We start from the raw sequence: 21,751 nt of genomic DNA, 5'->3' as shown, positions 1-21,751 counted from the left end.
TATTTCTTACTACTGTTAAGAATTTGTATTTATGTCTTCTCATGTCCATTTTTTCAAGTAACCAATGTGTTAAAACAAAACGTCTCTATTTCAATCAAGATAAAACTGAATTAAACTGTTCAGTCCTAATTTCTGAATAACAATTTCTTAATCAGTATTATAGGTTTTAAAACATTTGCTAAATTAGCATGAGACCTACCTTCCTACATGTTTCTTTGCTTGTCATTTAAAGAGACAACTCTATCTGACTTTACAAAAAAATTGATGCCTAAAAAAAATGCCTAATGTTCATCTTGTGTTTATCTTATCTTTATGAGCTTATCTAGCTCATAAATCTGTGATGTTTTTATTCCAATCTTATAATCAACATATTTTCTTAAGAAAAAGAAAAATCAATCACAAAGAAAATGGGGAAAAATTGCTTAAAACACCAAATAGTGCTATGTAAGCACATAGGTCAGGGAATGAACTAAGATCTACTTAGAATCTTAAAAATTAAAGTATCTTTTCCTGACATGATTCCAGGAACTTTATGAAATATTTGTCCCTATTATTAACTCTTGTACCTTTCATGGTTGTATGGTTTTTAATTATTTCACAGCATGGCATGAACTGAATTCTCTAGAGGCAAATCCTCATGAGTCCATCTTGATTACTTTTTACCCAGTATTTACTTGGACGAAATAAGTGAAAACAGCCTCTTAGAACCACATTTCACATAAGTAAATGTCTTGGGTATTTTCACAAACTCCAAAGATTCAAGTCCCCACTCCCCCCACCAAAAAAAGACATTTTCATTTTTGCCAAAGTATTTTTGATCCCCTCTTGCAATTTGACTCAAACTCCCCATTCATTTTTGTATGAGAACCCTTAGTATGCAATGTTCAACATACTACTTCATTGTCTTTGAATTATAGAAAATGTTAAGAATTCAGTGCAGCAAAGTTTAACTTACCTTAAAAGAGACTGGTTTTCATGAACTCTTTTTAATATGACCTAGGTTCTCTGGCCAAAAGCAACATAGAGAAGAGAGGAGAGGAGAGGAGAGGAAAGTCTGAGACCCGGTGGGTTGACGGTTCCCTCTCTGTCTGTGATAAGCACCACGGAAGACTCCCGAGTTTGTCCTCACTCCTGATGCCACACACCTTTTCTTGGCACTTCGTTTAGTCCCAAGGGAAGATTCCTGCAGAAATTTTCTTTTCCATCATCTCTTGACAGATGGCTCTGCTGGCAAGAGCCTCAACTCTAAGGAGTGCTTTAATAGGCTTTTATTCTCCTGCACTGCCTCCTCACAGGTTTGATTTTTTTAATTGCATATTGGTTGATGCCTCAGTGTCCTAACAGGCTGGAGTATTATTGCCCCCTTGGAGTAGTCCCAGCTAATCTGCTTTTGTGTTTTTCATTTCAATACATTTGCAAAGCTAGTTTCCTTTTAATATTTCATTACTTTTCTGCACCTATACACAAAGGCAGTTGGGAAAAAAAGGCTCAACCATTTACTTTTAAAGCACAGAATGAATAAATATTGAGCTCTTCAAATACAAGTAAAGTAACTTTGCATGGGCACTGATAGAGTTTGTAAACCAGAAAAAAACAGAATCTTACAAATACTGGTTTTCTTGACATTTCATACATTCCTCTGACAAATGCCTTTTTAATGTAGTTTCTCTCTCTCTCCCCCCTCATCTTTTTTGGGGAAATAAGGAAATTACTTGAAATTATAGGATCAATTGTCATCTAGATGATGTCACTTAAGATAGTAAAGAGAATATTCATTTCTCAATTCTTTCATCCTTATCCTTAAATATGATGAGAATAGGGATGATTCAAAGATGGGTAGCAAACTGAAATGCCTATAAATTTAGGCAAAGAATTTGAGCCAAGAATGAAGCGTGGAGCGGTGGGAACCAGGGCAAGCTGGGCCATGGGTGCCACTGTCAAGGGACAGTGGCCACTCGTCTCCAGCCCATCACTGTCTGGGAGGAACTCAGATTCTGTATTGTGAGAGCTACTCGCTTTTCAAGAAGACCCCCATACCTGACTTTTTATGTGAAAAATCTCTTGCTTTTTAAATGTTAGAGGAAATTAAGCCCAACACCTAGGGTCCAGCCTCAGCCTGAGTAACGCCAAATAAGGCATTACTGGATCTCAAGTATACTGTCATGAAACTAATGCAGACACCAAAGCACTGCCCCTTCTTAATTATGTGCTCTTTCCTCATAAGTAAAAATGATAATAATGTAGACTAGTTAAAACAAGTGAAAAACACATAATAATCCTTATTAAAGACCTAAGAAAGGACATTAGCCCAAGAACAGGTAAGTGGTGTGGGCAAAGTGTAGCTCAGATATGGAGGGGAAGGACCAGGTATATTCAAAATAATAATTAAAAAGCAGTTTAATGAGGGAGAAATTATTGTATCTGGATTTCTTTCTCTCTACCTAATCTTTGTAATAATTATTTTTTCCTAATGACACAATTCATGCTAAATGTAGAAAAGAAACTTTTGAGAAATACTAATTCCATCACTAGTAAAATATTAGTTTATATGCTTCTAGAATGTGTCTTACATACACACATAATTTTAAATATATATATTTTTGTGTTATATACATACTGACCTTTCTTTATAAAAACTGTATATTGAACATATTACTTGATACATACTACTACTAATATACTAATGTTTTAGTCTGTTTTTTCACTCAATACTAAATATGGTCTCAACTTTTTCCTATTTCAATAAATAATCATTCACAATGTGATATTTAAATGGCTACATAGTATCCCATTGTTTAGATATAACTTACCTGGCCAATCCCCTATGACCAGGTAAATTTTTCCAATTCTTTTCTTTACAATAAAGTGTCTATAACAGCTGTTCTTATATGCATATTTTTCTCCCAAAAGATTGTGCCAATTTACAATCCTACAACTGTGATAAGTGAATTCATTTCCCTGCATTCTCAGCAAAATTGAGTATAATCTCTCTAATTACTTGAGGTGGAAAATAGATCGTGTAATATCTTAAACCTTATAAAAAATCTTTTTCACATATACCAGATGAATGACTATTTTCCTTCATGTTTTTTCTCTTGACTGACTGGCAGGACAGGTTTAACTAGCACTCCTTGGAGCCAGCAAACCAACATGGAGCGATGGGAACCATCCGATAGCTATCTGTGGTCCGTCTGCTAAAGTATCTGGACACCGGCCAGCAGCAATGGGCCTTTCCCTCTTTGGGCCCCAGATACTTGACGCTCATCAGACACGTCACGCGTTGGTACTTAATGTGGGTGGGTATCAGCCTATCTCTTGAGGGCCTGAATAGAACAAGAAGAGGAAGGGAGAATTTGCTTCCTCTGCCTGACTATTGAGCTGGAACATTGGTCCTCTCCTGCTTTTAGACTGGGACTTACACCATCCGCGCTCCAGCTCTCAGGCCTTCAGACTCGGGCTGGAACTCTACCCCTGGCTCCCTGGGTCTCCAGCTTGCAGATGGCAGACTGTGGGACTTCTCAGCCACCTTTATCACGTAAGCCAATTCTTCATAATAAATAAATCTCTCTCTCAATAGATAGTCAGCAGATTAGTATTTGGAGACACGAACCCAGTATTGATTAAGAAGGGCAAGAGGGGGAATTTGTCAGCTGGTAAACTTTTCTCAATAAACAGACTTTAGAAATCAATGACTCATTGTCACATACATGTAACTGGGAAGAGAAATGTGATGTCAAGACTCATACCCAGCGCATCCCTGTTCAGCAGTGTCAGTAATCCATATTCTGGATAAAATAGTCTAGGTGTTCTGGACAGAACCATCCTTCTCTAGGGCATGATTTTCTAAGAGCATACTTGGCTCACTAGCTGCCATACATTCAAGGTCCTTTATAACTGTCCTCAAGAGTTGGTCAGTCTCTTCTTTGAGAAGAAGTCTCCCCTCGGAGAAGTGGTTCCGTCCCAGTGGACTCAGAATCACTAAGCGACTTGACAAGTGACGTCCTGTACTTCAGTTTCCAATCTGTAAAGTGAGGATGGTAACTGTAATACTTCCCTTACACCTGTTATCATAAAGATTAAATATAAATTGCTAAGATGATAGTGTGATATAGGCAAGACTGAAGTTTTTTTTTCCCCCACTGTTATCACCACTGTACTTTCTAGTTACGTTTCTAGGTCCACAAACCTGAGTATACTGTAATTTATATCTTTGATGTACCCCAAAAGATGAGTTTCTTGCGATCGAGGTCTTCCTTGACTTTCATATCACAAAAATTAACACATTATCTAGAAAACATTAAGCCCTGAATATTTCTTTAATGATGGATGGGTGAGTAAATGACCAAATCATCCAGCTGAATATTTCCTCTTGTAATTCCCCTCCCTGGTTCCTAGTTCTGGTCCTCAGTTTCACTCTTTGCTGAGTTGTACAGTCTTTCATAAACAGACACACTCCAGTGAAACTGGAACCAACAGGGATCACACCTAAAGTCAGTCAAAACACATTGAACCCTAACCTTCAACAAGGCTTTCGCTGTCTTATGGCTGTTTCCCTCCCTAGAGGCGTGCCTCTCACAGATGACCTGCACATAACTGATACTGTACCTAGAGCAGGCGAAACAGGAGTCTTCACTCTGAGGGGAGTATATTTAGTTTTGTATGAAAGATCATGATTTAGCTTCTAAATAAAAGCATTATCAAAAGGTAGTCACTAGGGATGAAAGCTGCTGTCTGCAGAACAGGGCATCAGTGTGGACGTACGCTACACGACCTGGACAATTCCGCTTTTGTGCCTCGGAGACCTGTGGACACACCCAAGGCTAATCTGGACCTAGTGTGTGATCCAGGCTAATTTTGTGCAGTTTTTAAGGTTGAAGAAGAAATCACCTTTGTTTCTTCCTTTTACTTGAGTTAAGGCTCATTTACCCAACGTGTTCATAGTTCTGAGTTACTACATAGGTGCCATTAATGTAAAAAACAGTTCATTCTGCATAGTTCCAAAAATGACAAATGCCATCTCAACCAATTCACAAATTGCAACCCTGTTTTAATTGAAACATTAAAAATTATGCCTTCCGTATCAGGCAGAGAGAAGAATTTTGTACCCTCAGCCCTGAAAGGCTGTAGTGATGTTTCAGAATATGATTAAATGTTCAATATATCAGGAAAAAGCCATTTATTTTATAGTCATTGTATGCTTTTGTATTCAATCAAAGGACAAGAAAAGATTTCAGTTAGATAGTCTTTTTAAACAGAGCGCTGGAAACCTGTGGACAGACAAGAGTAAGTGATTGTTTGGGGGTGGTTTACAAGCCCAGAAGTTGGTCACACTGTGTCTTTTCCTCCATGTCCTAAAAGATGAGTTGATTTGTCGTCAATCCTCTATTAAATGCCAGGCAAAAGCAGCTTTCTTGTTAGTATTTAAATAAAATTTAAAAATGTTCAATCTTAAAGGAAACTTGGAGCTCATCTTATTCAACTCCCTTCTTTTTACCCATAAAGGAAGGAGTGTGAAAAAATTAAGTGATTTTCCCCAAAATACACTAATAATTGAGACAACCAAAACTCAATCCCAAGTTCTAGTGCATTTTGCAATATAAAAAGACTTTCTCCTGTAAACAAAGGTAGGCTTTGACTCACCTAGAGTTGAGAACCTCAATTTTAAAAGATCTAAACTTGACCAGGACACATCTCGCTAGAAATCACCATGAAAATCATATGCCATCCCACTTCTCTCTACGGGTCCACCTGTCACTTGGTATAAATTGGAAAGGGATGACTGTATCTGAATGAAAATGAATCAACTGTAAGCACACTCTCACCCAAGACCAGCATGTAGCTATTTATTAAAGTATTGAGGTAATTCCACACTAGCTCTAGTCCCTCACATGCACCCCCTGGTGCCCTTTGCCGGGACCACAACCTCCCAATAATTCGGCAGCCGAGGTGTAATTACTAGCTAGCATGACAGGAGTCCCCAGACCCAGCTCCTTCTCTAGGCTGGCTTCCATACCAACCATTGGTATTCGTGGTTGTTAAATATATTATTATCATCCCTGAATCCACTTCCCCCCTTTTCCTTCTGTAAATGCTAAATAGCAGCATTTGATTCAGGTACCCTGAGACATCCCTATTTATCTGAAGATAAACTAGGCATAATGAATAAGGGTTATTTAATTCAAAAGAACTGGATGTTTAATGGTTCCATTGAAAACTCAGCTAGAGTGCTACTCTGAAAGAGTCTAGGATTAACTGTTGAAAGATTAAAAGATACTTCTGTTTAGAAATAACACTCAAACCAGATAGTCTAAGGCTTTACCCCAAATCTCTGTCTTGTGGGCATAACTTTGTGTCCTTAAGGAGTGATATCAGTATAAATCATCACTGCCTCAAGCCAAGAGCATGGTGGACAAGTTAGACTCCTCAAAGGCTTAGCAAGAGTCTAACTCCTGCCTCCAAAACTCCCCCTGAACCCTGTGAAAACCGCCCCTTCAAACTGATGAAACATTTAGTCTAAAAAGCAGTCAAAACTTCTGGCAAGAACTCACCAATGAACCCCCGACCCCAAGAAAACAAGTGGACCCAAGTCAGTGGTTGAGATTAGACAGAAAGAGGAAATTAGAATTTTCACAAAATCTAACATAAAAGGCGCAGCAGCACAGAATAAATAAAACAGGACATAACGGGAAGGGACTGAAACCAACGCAAACAACTGCAAAGGGCCTTATTGGCAAACTTTCAGACACAGAATTTGAGGAGGACAGAAAACATTTCATTGTTGAGTAATACTTCTTAAATGATGTTTTACCTCAAGAAAATCCTATCAGTGAAGAATGCAAAAAAATGGCTGGGCAGCTGCGTCCACCCCTTCTAACCAGAGCCCAGCTGCAGGAAGAAAAGCCAGAAACAGAGACAAAGAATAATGAATGAGAGGAGGAAATCTAGAAAGAAAGAGAAATTAAAATGAGACAGTGAAAAATTAAGCTGCGACTCAGAAAGGCTAGGAAAAAAAAAAAGGCTTTAAACAAACTGTAGCAAATGTAATTTAGAATGTTTTTAAACTCCACTATTGAAAACGAATCTTTCTGAGACTAATTTGTAAAGACAGGCAGAGCCTCGATATTCTTGCCCCGGCAGCGCAATGACGGGAAGGTAGCACCGTGCATTCCCACTGTGAGCTCCTGGGATGCCAAGAGCTATTTATAAAGTGGGCATGATTGAGAAAATGGGTGCATATTTGGCTATTTTTCTCTGATTATTTGACAAAAGAAAGTACAACGCCTCCAAATTTCTCCGATACAGAAAATATGGTTTGTATCTTAGCAAAGTATATTGCAAACTTTGTATTGAAATGAGCATGGTGATCCAGGGCCTTACAATTTCACAGTAAACAGACTTATGAGAGGCAGTTCAGCTCAGTGGTGGGCTCAGCTCTCCAACTACCTGTATTTGAAGCCCATTCTGCCACTTTCCAGCTTTGTGTCCTTAATCCCTTAAATCCCTTAATCCCTTTGAACTTCAGGTTACTCGTAACTAAAACAAGAACAATAATGATGTCTAACTCATTGGGTTATTATGAGGACCACATAAAACCCTTAGAATGCTTGCCAAGTGCTCGGTAAATGGTAACTCTCACTACTCTGTGTATCGTGTGTACTCTCTCTGGCACACTCCAAAGAGGTCTGCTTTGGTTTCTTTAATGTCTAGTGCCTGCTGTTGTTACGTTTAATAAGTCAGTAGCTATGCGATACTAAGATCATGTCACGAGTCGACAGATATAACATGTGTTGAGCATGTCTCCTGGGCTCAGCCTTGCAATGGGTGATAGAATGGAAGAGATACGGCCCCTGCCCAAAAGGCGCTTATTAAGTGAAATATCCTGTGACCAATGTCAGAGAGCACATCTTTGTGTTAAAGGGAGTAGCATAAAAATCTAAATTCAACAGATGCTAGAACTCCAGGTAAATCAGTGAGAAATGAGATAGAGAAACCTTAGGGAGGAAGTAGGAAGTAAAGTAAGCCTTGAAGGATGACTATGATCATAGAGGGAAAAAAAAGTGATTCCTGCTAAAAGAAGTGATGCTAACAGGATTATGGGTGAACACACAGTACATCCCAGCCTGGCTTAACTAAAGTGAATGCAGCTTTTTAGAGAAAAAATGGGCAATGGGGTTGTTTTGTAGAGTTGGAGGAGACTGTGGAGGGCTTGGAAACCCAGAGGAGTTTTTCCTTGAAATGGTATGAGATGAGGATTGTGCGTTATGAAGGGAGGTGATAAAACAGTGTTTCATAAAGAGTGGCCTTGTTAAGGCGTGCAGGGAGATCAACATCGGGACAGAGGAGGAGACACGGGCTGGCAGTAGTAGACGTGATCTACATGTGACGTGATGACTAACTTAGGGTGGGGAAAGGAACATGGAGGTTTTACTGTGAGTGAAGTGGCGGTCGCTGGAGGGTTTCCAGCAAAGGGGTGAGAGCATCCGATTGGTCTTCCCACACGTCTCTGACTACTCAGGGGAGAGCACTGTGAGAGGGTCAAGAGAGGAGCTGGGAGAACTGGTAGGACCCCACTTACATAGTTCAGGAAAAAATGATGTGGCTTGGCTGTCTTGTAAGTGGGAAAGGTGAGAAGTGGTTAGAATCAATGTATCGTGAACAGGCTTCAGAGGCAGGCTCTCAGGAGTGTCACAGGACCCCAACTTGGTTAATGCTCTGCTATCATAGTCTTGAAATTCTTAATAATCATTGAATAAATGGTCCCACATTTCATTTTACACTAAGCCTCACAAATTATGAAGGCAGTCCTGATTGTGCATGTAAATATAGCAGGATTTATTAACGCATTGGAGTTGGGGCTATGAGAGAAAAGAAAAAAATTCAGTGATTACTCTGAGATGTTTGGCCTGAATATCTGGAAGAATGCATGTAGTGAGATGGAAAAGGCAGTGGGAGGCACAGAATGACGGAGGAACTGTCAGAAGCTCAGTTTTGGACATACCAAGTTTTAAGATGCTTATTAATCATCCAAGTAGAGATGTCTGGAGTTCAAAGAAGGGTTTCAGGATGGAGATTTAAGTCCAGAGTTTACAATATTTGGATGCTCTCTGAAGCCATAAAAGTGGAAAAGAACAGCTTTGTATGGAGTAAAAATCAAAAGAGAAGTCTAAACCCAGAGCCACACGGCGGTCCCACCTTAGATGACAGATGATGAGGTGCCAGCAACAGTAACAGAGCAGGTCATCCAGAAAAATACCAGGCCATTCAGCAGAGTGTGTTGCACTAGAAACCAAAGAAAGAAAATGCATCAAGAAAACACTGATGATAATTCAAGTAAAGTAAGAGCTGGGATTTGAGTACTGAGTCTAACAATGTGGAGGTTATCGGTGATAAGAGCCACTTCCATGGAAAGGTGGAGGCAAAGGACTGATTAGATTTGACTCAGGAGAGAAAGAGGAGAGAACCAGGAAACCACAAGTTCAAACAACTCTTTGAAGAATTCTGCTTTAAGGGGTGGAAGAGGAAGGGTCGTAGCTGGAAAGTACTGGCCTCATTGAGAGAGCAGGAAGGCTGGATGTTTTAGGGTCAACAAATGAAATGTGATTTGAGATTAACAGCTTGATTTTGGGGTACACAGTTTGCGATTGTGAGGAGTCCAGTGGAAATGGCTAGCAGGCATCAAGAAAGATAGGAATAGACTGTCCATAGTTTAAACTTCATTCACACAGAGGTGCAATTTGGGGCTGCAGAAATAAATTAACCTGGAATAAACGTGTACAGAGAACAATAGAGGACTGAAGAAACCAATACTCTGAGTAACGTAATGAAACAAAATCAAAAGCACTGGGCAGCATTCCCAACTTTAACTCCGTTTAGGTGCAGCTGTATTTCCATTGGCAAATTAAGGTAATTATCTGAATAATTAAATACCCACACAAAAACGTTCAACCAAATTAGCTGGACATTTTACATGCAAAGAGGTTCTATTATGAGAAAATATTATCAGATTCATTTTTTCTGCTTTCTCAGTCTACACAGACTAGGTACAGGTGATTTAATCTCAAAACGTTATTTAGAAACAAAAACTAGAAAGCACTGCCTGCTAGCTGACAAAGAGGACCTCATCTTCCACTAGGATTTTTAATATCCCTAAAATTGAGTTTTTTCAAAGAATAAGATAAAGGTGTAAACAAGACAACATAATTTGGGCTAAAGCTTATCATTTGTCAAAATGTATGCAAGTATCCGTGAAGGAGGCCCAGCAGCAGCGACCACTCTCCACCGAGGATTTGGCCGAATGCTTACAGCTCTGGCCCCATGTGACTTGCAACCTTTAAAACAAAAGCAAATGGGTCATAGCTTTCTGAGCAAAAACTTGCCACACACATGTGCACACACAAAAGAAAACCAAGGCCAGTCAAACAGCCCTAGAAGTGGAAGGAAAATGTGGGCCTTTTTTATAGCAGGAGGAAAGTCAACCCTGTTACTCATTGAAATGACACTGATGGCAGCCGGCTCGGCCCTCAGCAGGCACACGCTGCTTAGAGCAAACGGGCTGGTTCAGGTTTGGGGCACTGGATGCCCCTGTTATCCTTTGTTTTCCCAGATGATCCCGCTGACAATGATTATTGTCTGAGGATTGCAATCTTAGAAGCATTATATTAGAAACATAAGAAATGTCACGTTGGACTGACAAACGAGCCTTATTATGGCTCTGACAGTGGCACCAAGGGACATTTTGTGGCACAGCGTGAATGTTACTCTAGCAACCAAAAGAATATTACTACTTTTTGACTTCAAAAAGTTCTCCCCACCCCCCTGCTGCCACTTTTTGAGGCACTTGAATAAAGAGCTCCAGAAGAGGACCTGGGAAGCCAGCCAGAGGAATACACTTGGCATAGCCCTGCTTCCTCTGGGCCCCGAAGGTGGCCATGATAACAGCTTCACGCCAGCGCCTTGGGGGAGTGCCCTGGGAGACAGGGAATCTTCACCAGGGAAACAAACAGCGCATCATTGTTCTTCTAGGCACACAGTGTTCTCTGTAATGCCATCAGCTAAGCAGAGGTGTATGTATAGTTTTTTTAGATATCCAAGATTTCCCAAACCTGTATTTCTAGTCACCTCTCTGACCTTGGTTTGGGCATTCATAGCACCTGCATGCAGACTTTCTTGACCAAAGTTCCCCATTTGAGCCATAGAACTCTGAAAATAATTCAAGCAGCAAACTGAGCTCTGTTCTAGAAGCCAGAGACAAGCCCATTCATTACATACAATGGATACCTTAGGATTTAGGGCTTCTCTTGAGAAAAACTGGCTGGATCAGGATTGGGAGTGAGGGGGTCAGTTCCAGAAGATTTAACAATGGATGTTGGGAGACAGAAGCTCTTTCCACTGCATTAGGTGACAAAGAGGAAACTGGAACCGGTGGGACACGTGTTCCTTAGCCACAGGGACACAGGGAGGATGTCTGTCTACACAGAAGAGACTGAGACCATGTTACCAGGAGAAGAATCAGGCAGAGAGAAAGCTAGAGCCAGAGAGCGAGAGACCCTTTATGACATGGCTTGAATCTGAGACCACAGAATCCAGGTCCAAATCCACCTGCGAGTTAACTGGCTCCATGAGCCAATGGACTGTGTTTTTCCTAAAAATCACTTTGCTTTGGTTTCTGTCTCATACATATGAAGAGTTCTGAATAATACCATAGGAATGTATATTTATAGTAAAACATATGGAAAAAAATTTAACCTTTACATATTAATATTATCAGGTTAAAAAAAAGCATGCCTTTTGTCCTCTTAATTTCCTTTTTCTTAATAGCTATATTTTTTGTACTAATATGTAATACTTTGCACCTAATAAGTACAGGCACTCTGTACCAATCCTATGAAGCAGGAATTATAGCCAGTTTAGCTAAATAAAGCTCATGGACATGATATAATTTATATAAAATTACAATTTAAAAAATTCTTTTTTATTGACGTGTAATCAATTTACAGTGTTAGTTTCAGGTGTGCAGCAAAGCAGTTCAGAATTTGAAAATATATGTATGTATAAAATTTCAATTCTTGCAGATACTAAACTGGCATGAGATTTGACTAATTTTATCTGAAATCTAGGCTCTCCATCACTAATTTGTGTTACCAAATAGATCCTAAAAATAAGTGTGTGCATCATGAGCTATTGACCTATCTGCTTGGCAAATTTTTTCATCTCCTTTCTAATAACAGAAAATAATAACACCCAAGTTAGTAAAGATGAAAATTAGATTTGGGGAAAAAAAGTGTAACACCCTAAATCTTTGCCAATGCTCTAAATTACTACAAACATTTTAGAAGATCATATCAGGAGCTATTAAAAAAAAGTTTAGCTCAAACCCTATGAGTAATTCTTTTTACTTACTCAAAAGAAATTAAAATATAAAATAACCCAAGGCATAGGGCTGCTTATTACAGAATTGTTCTATAGTTAAAATAATAAATCAAATGTCTCCAATAAAGGGTTAATTAAGCAAGTTATAGAAATTATAGCCATACTTGTAATTATGTGTGCTTATCATACCATTTTAGTGGTCTGAAAGTACGTGTATTATGAGTGAAAACAGGATAGAAGAGTTTTATACAAAATGTAAAAGCTTTAAATATTCATAAAAATAAAGACTAAATGAATGCCCAAATCAGCGTTTTTAGGGTGTTATTATATGGGTTATGGTAGAGCAGAGTTGTGAAAACTCCTAAGAGCAATTATCATAGTTATTTTAGAATACTCCAGTTTTACTTTTCTTATTTGCACTAAAATCATTTTCCCTTTCTCAAAATGTTTCTAAAAATAACGAATAACTATTTATTCTCGTAAATTATAACATTGACTCTAAAATGCCATTGAATGCCCCCACCAGATCGGGCGCTCCTTAGAAGACCAAAAACATTGCAAGAACTCAGTAAATACTTTTTGAAAATGAATAATAACTTAATCCAAAAATCTGTTATGAAAGTCAATGGAAATAAAAAATTAAGACAGCTACAAGAGGTAGAAAGTGGGGAACATATTAAGCTGTTTTCTTTGAAACTTCACCCAATTCAGTGCTTCATTAGCTGGGGGGGATGTTTTGAGATTTGGATATAACTCAAACAGATCTATTCTTCCTACAGTAATCTTTACTATTTTATTCATCAGGCATTTGTTGATCAGAGGACCATATTACTGCCCTGAGACCCTTGTGAAAGTTAAAAGATGTACCATTAATATTTAATGATGAGACCACAGATATAAACCCGGACATCTGGTCACCACTGAGCATTTTTTTTTTTTTGGTGCAGAAACTGAGGTAGGCACTGTGAAATTAAGACATAGATTCTCCCCCAAAAGTGGCTCTCTTATTTATGGTTTATTATAAAACTACTTTCATAAATCATTTAATATTCTTCCTCTATTTACACAAATATTATGTTACGCTATGCTTATGAGCCTTCTCAAAAGTGGAAAACAATAAAATAAAACCTGTTCATTCCTAAATTCAAGGGGAAAGTGGTAGCAAAGGAACAAACAAATCAAGTAAAATCTATTTTACCTTAGAAGGTACGAAGTGATGGGAAAAGCAAAAGGCATTAAGAATGTAGCTAATGGATGGTGTGAATAGGAGAAACAGATTTCAATCAGAAGTTTTCCCTTGCTTATCCTAAGAGGATGTTTGATAAAGGACTTGAATAAAAGTGAGGAGTAAGCCATCTGTTTGAGAGGAAAAGCATTCCAGGCAAAAGGGAGTTCAAATGCAGAAACCCAAGGCAGGAGGCTATGAGAACACCAAACAAGCCAATGTGAGTGAAGGGGTGACAGTGTCTTATCTATATGATTTTTACATTTCCATTTCCATTATACCCCAAGTCAGCATTCATCTTTCCAGACTTGTATTCTAATCCTGTTGGATTGCCCAAATAACTAACTTCCAATTGTAGAAAATCTGGGGGGGGGGGGATTTCCACAACCAAAACTGAATGTCATGTTGTAGTATTTCCGCTGCATGTGCACTATGATTTTATAAAGTGACAGTAACCACAGCAATTTCTTAGAACTCAAAAGATGTTTTTGAGGAGCACTTTTTTGCTGGCATTACTCTGACCATCAGTGCAGACTGACTTGGTTTTGTTTTCAGTTCCACAAACAATGCCCCCTTTTACTGCCTTCAACCCGGGCGAACTGCTCCCGCAGTCCATCCTTGGAACCCCACTCTACACAAATTTCGAACACTTTAAACATACTAAGCTCCAGCTTGATGTATTTCACTGATTACTTAAGTGATTTCCACTGGGTCCTTCCCACAGGCATTTCAAATTCTGCAGCTCCAAAGCCAAACTCATTTGACTTCATTCTTCTCTTTCACCTCATCTGCCCCAGAACTTTCTTATTCCGAATTTTAGGTGGGGAAAGGCACTTACTCAGCTGTCTGAGCTACACACTCAGAAGTCAGCTTTTGCCCTTATTCTTGACTAACCTTGGCATTTAATCAACCCCCAAATCCATCAGATCCACTTCCCAAAATGACCGCGTCCACTCTTTGACATAGCATCAGCACACAACTGGGCTACTCAGCCTCCTTCGTTTTCTCCCTACGCCGAATTCTCCCCCGTTTAACCCCAACATTCAGTTCAGTTTATCTTCTTTTCTACTTCCCAAGATGCAAATATGACTGGCCTCAAAAGCTTCAGTGGTTTCTGAAAACAGGCTGAACACGTTAGCAGTGCCAAGAAAGGGCCCTGCCCAGCTATCCGAACTCATTCCCAGCTCCTTCTCCCTCGCCCTTTAAGCTTCAGCCGTCTTCAGCTCACTTCCTTCCCACCCCATGCTCTTATCTTCTAAATTTTGAACCTGTTTTTCCATCTACTGAGGAGGCAAGCTCTGGAGAATTCTAAGCCTTACTTCAGATAATCATCTTGAAAAGCTTTTCCTGCCGCTGCTCCCTACCCCAGGGCTTCCCTTACGTTCCCAACCCGCCTTGTCTGCTCAGTGAATCTGCAGCCCTTTGGCGGCAGGCGATGTGCTTCTCCCTCTCGGTTTCCCAGAACCCACCCCGGTACCCGACACTTGTAATATTCTCGGAACGAGATTTTTTAAAACGTGAAGTCAGTGCACTTTCTGCTACTAGCACTAAGATTTCAGGCTTATTTACCCCGGAGAGAGAGAGAGATTGCAAAGAAAATCTTGACAGAAGAGACCACTCCCACCTCAAAGGGAAGACAGAGGAAATGATTGCTTTGGTTCTTAGAAAAGACAAGACAGGATTAAAAGTTAGGTTTCCCACTTAGGGGCTTAGAAAAATTTTTAGAAAGAGTAAGGGCACGGGGGTGACCATGATAGTGCACATGGAAACCCCAGATAATCTGAAGTGACACCCATGACATTCAGGACAGGACTTGTCTTCTCTTTAGTATCCCCCCGGGAGCAGGGAGCAAGATGTCACCTAACCAGGTTTGTTTTGCCTGACGCTCAGCAAGCCAGAACGCTGAGACGCCAAGAACTGCCGCGAAGAGAAAGCTTATTAAGAAGGAGCCCAGCAAAGAGACAGGAAGAGAACGCGTCAGCCCCGCCCCTGCCGCCGGCGTCCGGCAGGGGCACTTATGGGATAACCAATCAGGCAGCAGGGCGGCCAGGGGGCGTGGGGGCGTGGGGGCGGGCGATGGGAAAAGGCGCTGGAACCAGTAACCGCTGTCCTGCGCAGGTGTAACTGCGCCGCAGGCCTCTGCACCTTCAAATGTGGAGGCGCTTAGCAAGATCTAAGGAAGGAGTTTTAGGCCCCCTGACGTCAAAAGGGCATAGTGCGGACACTTACGCATGTTCCGCAGGAGGGTCAGTGATCCTGTCGTAACCAGCTCAGCTTGAACTAGGCCCAGCGGACTCCAAATTCCCAGGAAACAACTGGAGCAAACACGTCCTTGTTTAGGCTCTGTGCCGCTTGGAGAACATGCAGGTCTCCTCAAGCAACAATCAGAATGAACTGGATTAGTGAAGGCAGGCTGCAGGTGAAACGGGTTCAACTAATGATTACCCGCGCTTTCAAGGGCAGAACAGCACTGGTGGAAGGAAAGGTCTCAAGAGATGATTCTAAAATTGCTCGTTAAATATTTATATTGAAATATGTCATTTTTATAGAGTGACAGTAACAGACTAGGATTCCTTTAGCAAAAGAAATATAGGAGAAGTGGGAGACAAAGCTTAGAAGAGAAGTTCTTTTTTCATGAAATGCAAAAAGCATGAGAACAGGGATGTGAAACCATAGAAGACTCCTGTATGTGGGACAATTTTTATTTGAAAAATTCCAGTCACCATTTTTGGCCACGATACATGTTTGAATTCCAGGGTCCTGGTATTTTGGAAAGTTTTCTATTGTAATGGCTACAGAAATCCCATGTATGTTTGAGTCATTTATACATACAATTCATCATTTTCCTACCAAATAACCAATATATCTAAAAAAGAATTGAGAAAAACCAGCTACATTATGTTATTAAAATATTTATGACTTATTTTTGGCTTTCCTTATCTATTTTAAATATCAGATGATCTAAACAAATACTCTCAATCCACATTAAAAGAAGATATATTCAATGCCAGTTTAAACCAGAACATTTGCTTTAAATTTTCCAAATAAAATTCTATAGTTTTCTACTAAAATGAAAAAGAGCTTTTTATGTGATATTTATGTGGTATTTTGCTATTTGTTTGAAACACGTGTTATAAGTTGGAAATACAAGTTCAATTAGGAAGACTGAGAACAAGCAGCAAATGTTTTCTTCCCGTCTCAACCGAAAATTACTATTAAAGACACTTTTTATTTAACTAAAGTAAAATTCAAGTAGTCTTTTACTTGAATACAGTAGTCTGACTTTTCTAATCAAACCTCATCACTTTCCTATGCCTGAAAGCTATCCTGTCATCAGCAGTTTTGTGAAAACTTTTTGTACTTTCAAAAACAACAGGTAACTTGGAGCTCACTAGAATGCTAATGGCCATTTTCTGTAGTTTTACATGGAAAAAAAAAAAACTGCTGTGCTGTCCATAAAGCAAAACAATAAAGTCTATTTGTAACACGCTTACTTCCAGTGCTCGTTCTTCATTGTGGCCTGAGGTGAACATTTGCAATGCCATTTAAAATATATTATTATTTATAACATTTTTCCCTCAGATATTTGAACAGATGATAAGAAGGCTTTATTTTATAGAACGTTTACTGGTCTAAATAGCATGTGAGCTCAGCACAATTTGCTGTCCACTTAAAAAAAACAACATTATGTAGTATTGATGAGCTGGTTGTTCCTTACCATCTCAATCCCACTTCTCAATAAAATCAGTCAGGAGTCTATGATTAGCCAGTAAATGTGGTCAAGGTGGGTGTTGGTACCAATACCTTTGTTTTGTTGTTTTGTTTTTGTTTTGAATAGACTTTCAGTTGTATTAGTAAAACTACAGTGTGCTGTGGTTAGGGACTGAAATGCTGTACCCTCTGATTTGACGCTAAATTGAACACTTCACTTTGGGAAATTTAAGTGAATAATAGAGCACAAGATATTAAGATTTTATTTAAATCATTTATGTTTTATCTAAAAGTGTTTGGCTTTTTTATTTAGCCCATTATTTGTTTGTATTATGTACATCTTTACGACGTTGAATGGTGTCAATGACATGGTTACCCAGGGTGTTTAGGAACATTATTCCAATAAAAAGATGGAGAAGAGAGCTCTCAGTTTACTAGACATATATTATCCTTGTTTAGTACTTCCAACACTCCCTGAAGTACTTACTAGTCTAACATTTACAAAGGATAAAAAAGGGAATATGTAGAGAAGTTAAATGATTTACCCATGGAAGCTGGTTGTGTCCAAATACAGAGACCTGGTTTTTAACCTCCACACCATGTGCTTCCACTGGCTCTTTTCAATTTGGTTTTTTTCTGTCTCAGTTCTAGTTCGTCTTTGTGGCTTTCTTTGGTTCCTATCAAGATAGACTCTACCATTCAGAATCAGCATGCGAAAGTCAACAAACTGTCCGTGTGAGAAGACACCTACACAGGCCCAAAGTCCTGACCCAAATGAGCAGATGAATTGTGAGATCAAAGCAGAATTTTCCTTTTTACTACAGTGGAAGGAGTTGTCTTACCAAATATTTTCATGCTTTTCTTTGTCATTATTTCTATCAGTTCAGTTACTGCACTGCTGCTTGAAGCAAAAGCTGAAGTCAAGAGAAATGCCAAAGGCAAGGACCACTTTTCGGTGACAAAGAGATGGGAGCAGTGATGCTTCTCTCGTAGTCCATGGCCGGGCCCCAAGCCAGGACAGCACCTCTGGATGCTCAGGATGACAACCGAGCCTGCCCGGGATGTTGAAAGCTTTCACTTAGCTTGTCATCCTGGTGTGCGTGCTTCCACTCTGAGTATCGGCAAGAGGAAAAGAATTAATAAGTACAGCCAACTGCCAGGAACTTTTGATTGCCTCAACTGGATGACTATTTTTCAGCTGGATGACTTTTTTTTCCCCATTTTTTAATTGCTTTGTCTGTATTGCCTCTTTTCTCATGGCAGTTTCTGAATACCACTTTGGAGAGTATTTATGTTCAGAAGAGCGACAGAACCACAGAGATCTCAAGCTAAGTAGGCAAGCCTGGATCTAACAGCCCCTCGCTGCTTTCCTCCTCACTAATAGGTCTGCTTGCATATCTTGCTGCTGCGATACCAGGACTGATACGGATGCTTATGGAGGGAAAACTGGGAGTGAAAAAAGAAAAGCAGACACAAACAATTCCTTGTCAGAACTCTGTTTGATAACTCACCAACTTGCACACACATTAGGCAACCAGACAGCCTATGACGGTGAAGAGCGCCATCGGCAAAGTGGGAAATGGAGAAGACTGTCTCCTGCGCTCGCTCGGCCAGCTGTGAACTGTTCTCCAGCAGGAAAAAGTAGGTAATCTCCGTCACTCACCTTTTACTCACAGAGATGCAGGAATGGATTTGATCGGGTCTGTGGAGTGCTTTGAGGCCTCTGGAATAAAGGCACTCTATGAACAGAGATTTCTCTGTATAGTTGTGTGTGTGTGTGGGTGTGGATGTGGGTGTACTCTTTCTCGAGTAATAGAGCGGAAAGGGAGCATTTCCTACATGATCCGCAGGTACATTTCAGAGTCTCTGTATGTTGTGTGCTCATATATCTAAACATTTTTTTAGAGGTAAGCTGCTTTCCGTCTGATGAAAAATGTCTCTTGGCTGCATCGGGGTCTTAAATATCCATGGTACAAACTGGCAGCTTAGTGCTTTTCATTCAGTATCCAGCAGACGAGCAAATCCCAGGGCTGAGCTATTGATCCAGCTGAACTCACAAGCAGTATGTCCTTATTCTTCTGGCTCAGCAGCCTTGGACGTAGTATACAAAATAATTTGCTGCATTCTTCAAAGCGGTTTTCCCTTGGGGTAGAAAAAAACACAGTTGGAAAAATGCATAGCTATTTCAGTGCATTCCACAATAAAAGGAACATTTTTAAGAAGTTTACTGATATAAAGAAGCTTGCTTGTTTTGTTTATGTTTGCCGTTGCTTTTGTTTTATTGTATTTTGTGAATATTTCCATGAAAAAGGCCAACAGGGTAAAACTCTAATCAAAATCCTTTCAAAACGATTTTAACCTGCCCACCAGAAGCTAACCGCTTACTCTTTTATCACTCAGGGTTCAGGGAAAAGACTTAATTTCAAATCAGCTTTTATTAATGTTCTTTGTGACACTATTATTTGTATCTTTACTTTTTATTCATTTTCCTAATTTATGTATCATAGTATTCTGAAGATATGAAGCAGTATTTTTTCTGTTTCACATGAAAGCAAAGAAGGAGGGAGACGATGGAGAAACAGTTGGTGGTCCCCACTGCAAAGAAGGAGCATGTCAAGGTCCTTATTTTCTAGCTACTCTCTTTTTAGAGACACGGGATTCACATGCTCAGGAAGATGACCTGGACATTCAGTCCAGGGAAGCCAGTTAGCCTTTGAATTCAAATCAGAGCCTGGCCAAGGCTCACAGACTAAGTGATCAGCGCTGGTCTCCCTAGGGCTCAGTTTCTTCACCTATAAAGTGACCCTACATCATAAAGTCAGCGTGAGATTCAGGTCAAAAAAGAAATGCATCGAAGGCATTTAGCACAACGCTGGAAGAGAGTAAGCACTCAAAAACAAGTCCTTAATCTTATACACAGTAGCATAATGGTAGAGTCATGTGGACATAAAACTATAGATCAAACTAAAACAAGTCAAACTCTTGAGAAAATTGTTTACTGCCTAGCACGTGGCAGGCACTGTCTAAGACGTTGTACTAGGCACTGGGGGATACTAATTAAGAAGAATAAGGTTTGGTGTCTGCCCTAAAGAACTGTCTAGTTAAAATGATACATGGGAAATGTATGTAACACAAGACAATTAAGTATCAAATGAATAATAAAGGCAATCAAACTGGAGGTTGAAAAGATAGAGCTCACCGACTAGAACAGTAATAGCATTCATTATCTGATAAAAAGGCAGAACCAGGAATAAATATGTGTGTATACATATATAAAGTATATTTAGAGAGTGAGAGATGATTTCTTCAATATTTTTATTCACAACTTCTCACACCCATACAACAACGATAAACAGTAAACTGTCAGAAAACACAACCACTTCACCATTATCTAGATATTAAGGAATTCTAGGAAATCAGTTTCTACTTGATGTGCTTTAAAAGCCAATCATAAAAAGAGTTAGTAAAGCAAGACTTTGAGTAGCCTCAGAAGCCCAGTGTCAGGTATTGCCTTTCAGTTACTTCTGGGAAATTAATTAGCCAAGAAAGCATCTATCAATAAGAAATGGGGGAAGTGGAGTTCTTTTTAAACAAAAGCAACAATTGGGCTATAATTGTATAATCAATAGCCTCTTTTAGCAGGTATATGGGCAGTGCTCAGAGCCTCAAAGTGAGGAAGATTTTATATATATGAAGAATGAAAGAATGATTGGCTAATAACCATCTTGGTGATCACATCAAGTAGGTGTTAATAAATTAAGACAATATTATTAGCTTTTTAAAGTTAGTATACATAACTTGGTTGAGTTTCCGGGCCCAAAGATAAATTTATGCTCAGAATGTTCATACCTATTGCTCAGTCCCCTATCTTGCTGGTGTTATCTCATATTGGTGAGATTTGAAAGTAAAAACTACTTAAAAAGAGATCTATATAGAATTTAACTTTATTGTTTTAGATTTACTTGTCTTTTCATTAATTTAACAAATGTTTGAGGAGCTGAGGACACCACTATGCATGAAACACATATATAGAAATAAACCAATGCATGTAATGAGTTATAAAGTACATATTATATAAGAATTGTTAAGTAATGAAGAACAGCTTTTAAAAAATGAAACAGAATGCTACATGGATAGACGTTCTTTTTAAAACTCTCCAAGGAGGTAAAGTTTGATCAGAGACTTCAGTGAAATGATACGGTGAACAACGCACGCACAGGCAAGGGGACGATCATTCTAAGAGGAAGAGACAGGAAGTGCCAGGCCTTGATGCTAATGTGGATTCCAGTTACTTTACAAACAAAGGCCAGCATGTCTAGATGTACAGAGAGGGCTAGCGACTTACCTGAAATTGTGCTCTAAGTTTTGAATCTGAGAATTTTAATTTTTATCTCTACACGTGATTAACTTAGTTTTATGTACCCCCCCAAACTGTCAATAACTGTG

General features: G+C 39.4%; 1 long non-coding RNA gene across 1 annotated transcript; it reads left to right on the top strand.

Annotated features, from left to right (window-relative positions):
* Positions 1–15,690: 15,690 nt before the first annotated feature.
* LOC140695629 (uncharacterized) lies at positions 15,691–19,532 on the top strand. The gene is made up of 2 exons (XR_012071327.1): positions 15,691–16,013; positions 18,188–19,532. It is a non-coding gene; the product is annotated as an uncharacterized lncRNA (long non-coding RNA).
* Positions 19,533–21,751: the final 2,219 nt, after the last annotated feature.

The sequence above is a fragment of the Vicugna pacos genome, chromosome 3 (genome assembly GCF_048564905.1).
Source record: "Vicugna pacos chromosome 3, VicPac4, whole genome shotgun sequence".
In the NCBI taxonomy this organism is placed as follows: domain Eukaryota; kingdom Metazoa; phylum Chordata; class Mammalia; order Artiodactyla; family Camelidae; genus Vicugna; species Vicugna pacos.
Note: the sequence above shows the minus strand (reverse complement) of the source record. Positions and strands in the feature narration are given on the sequence as shown.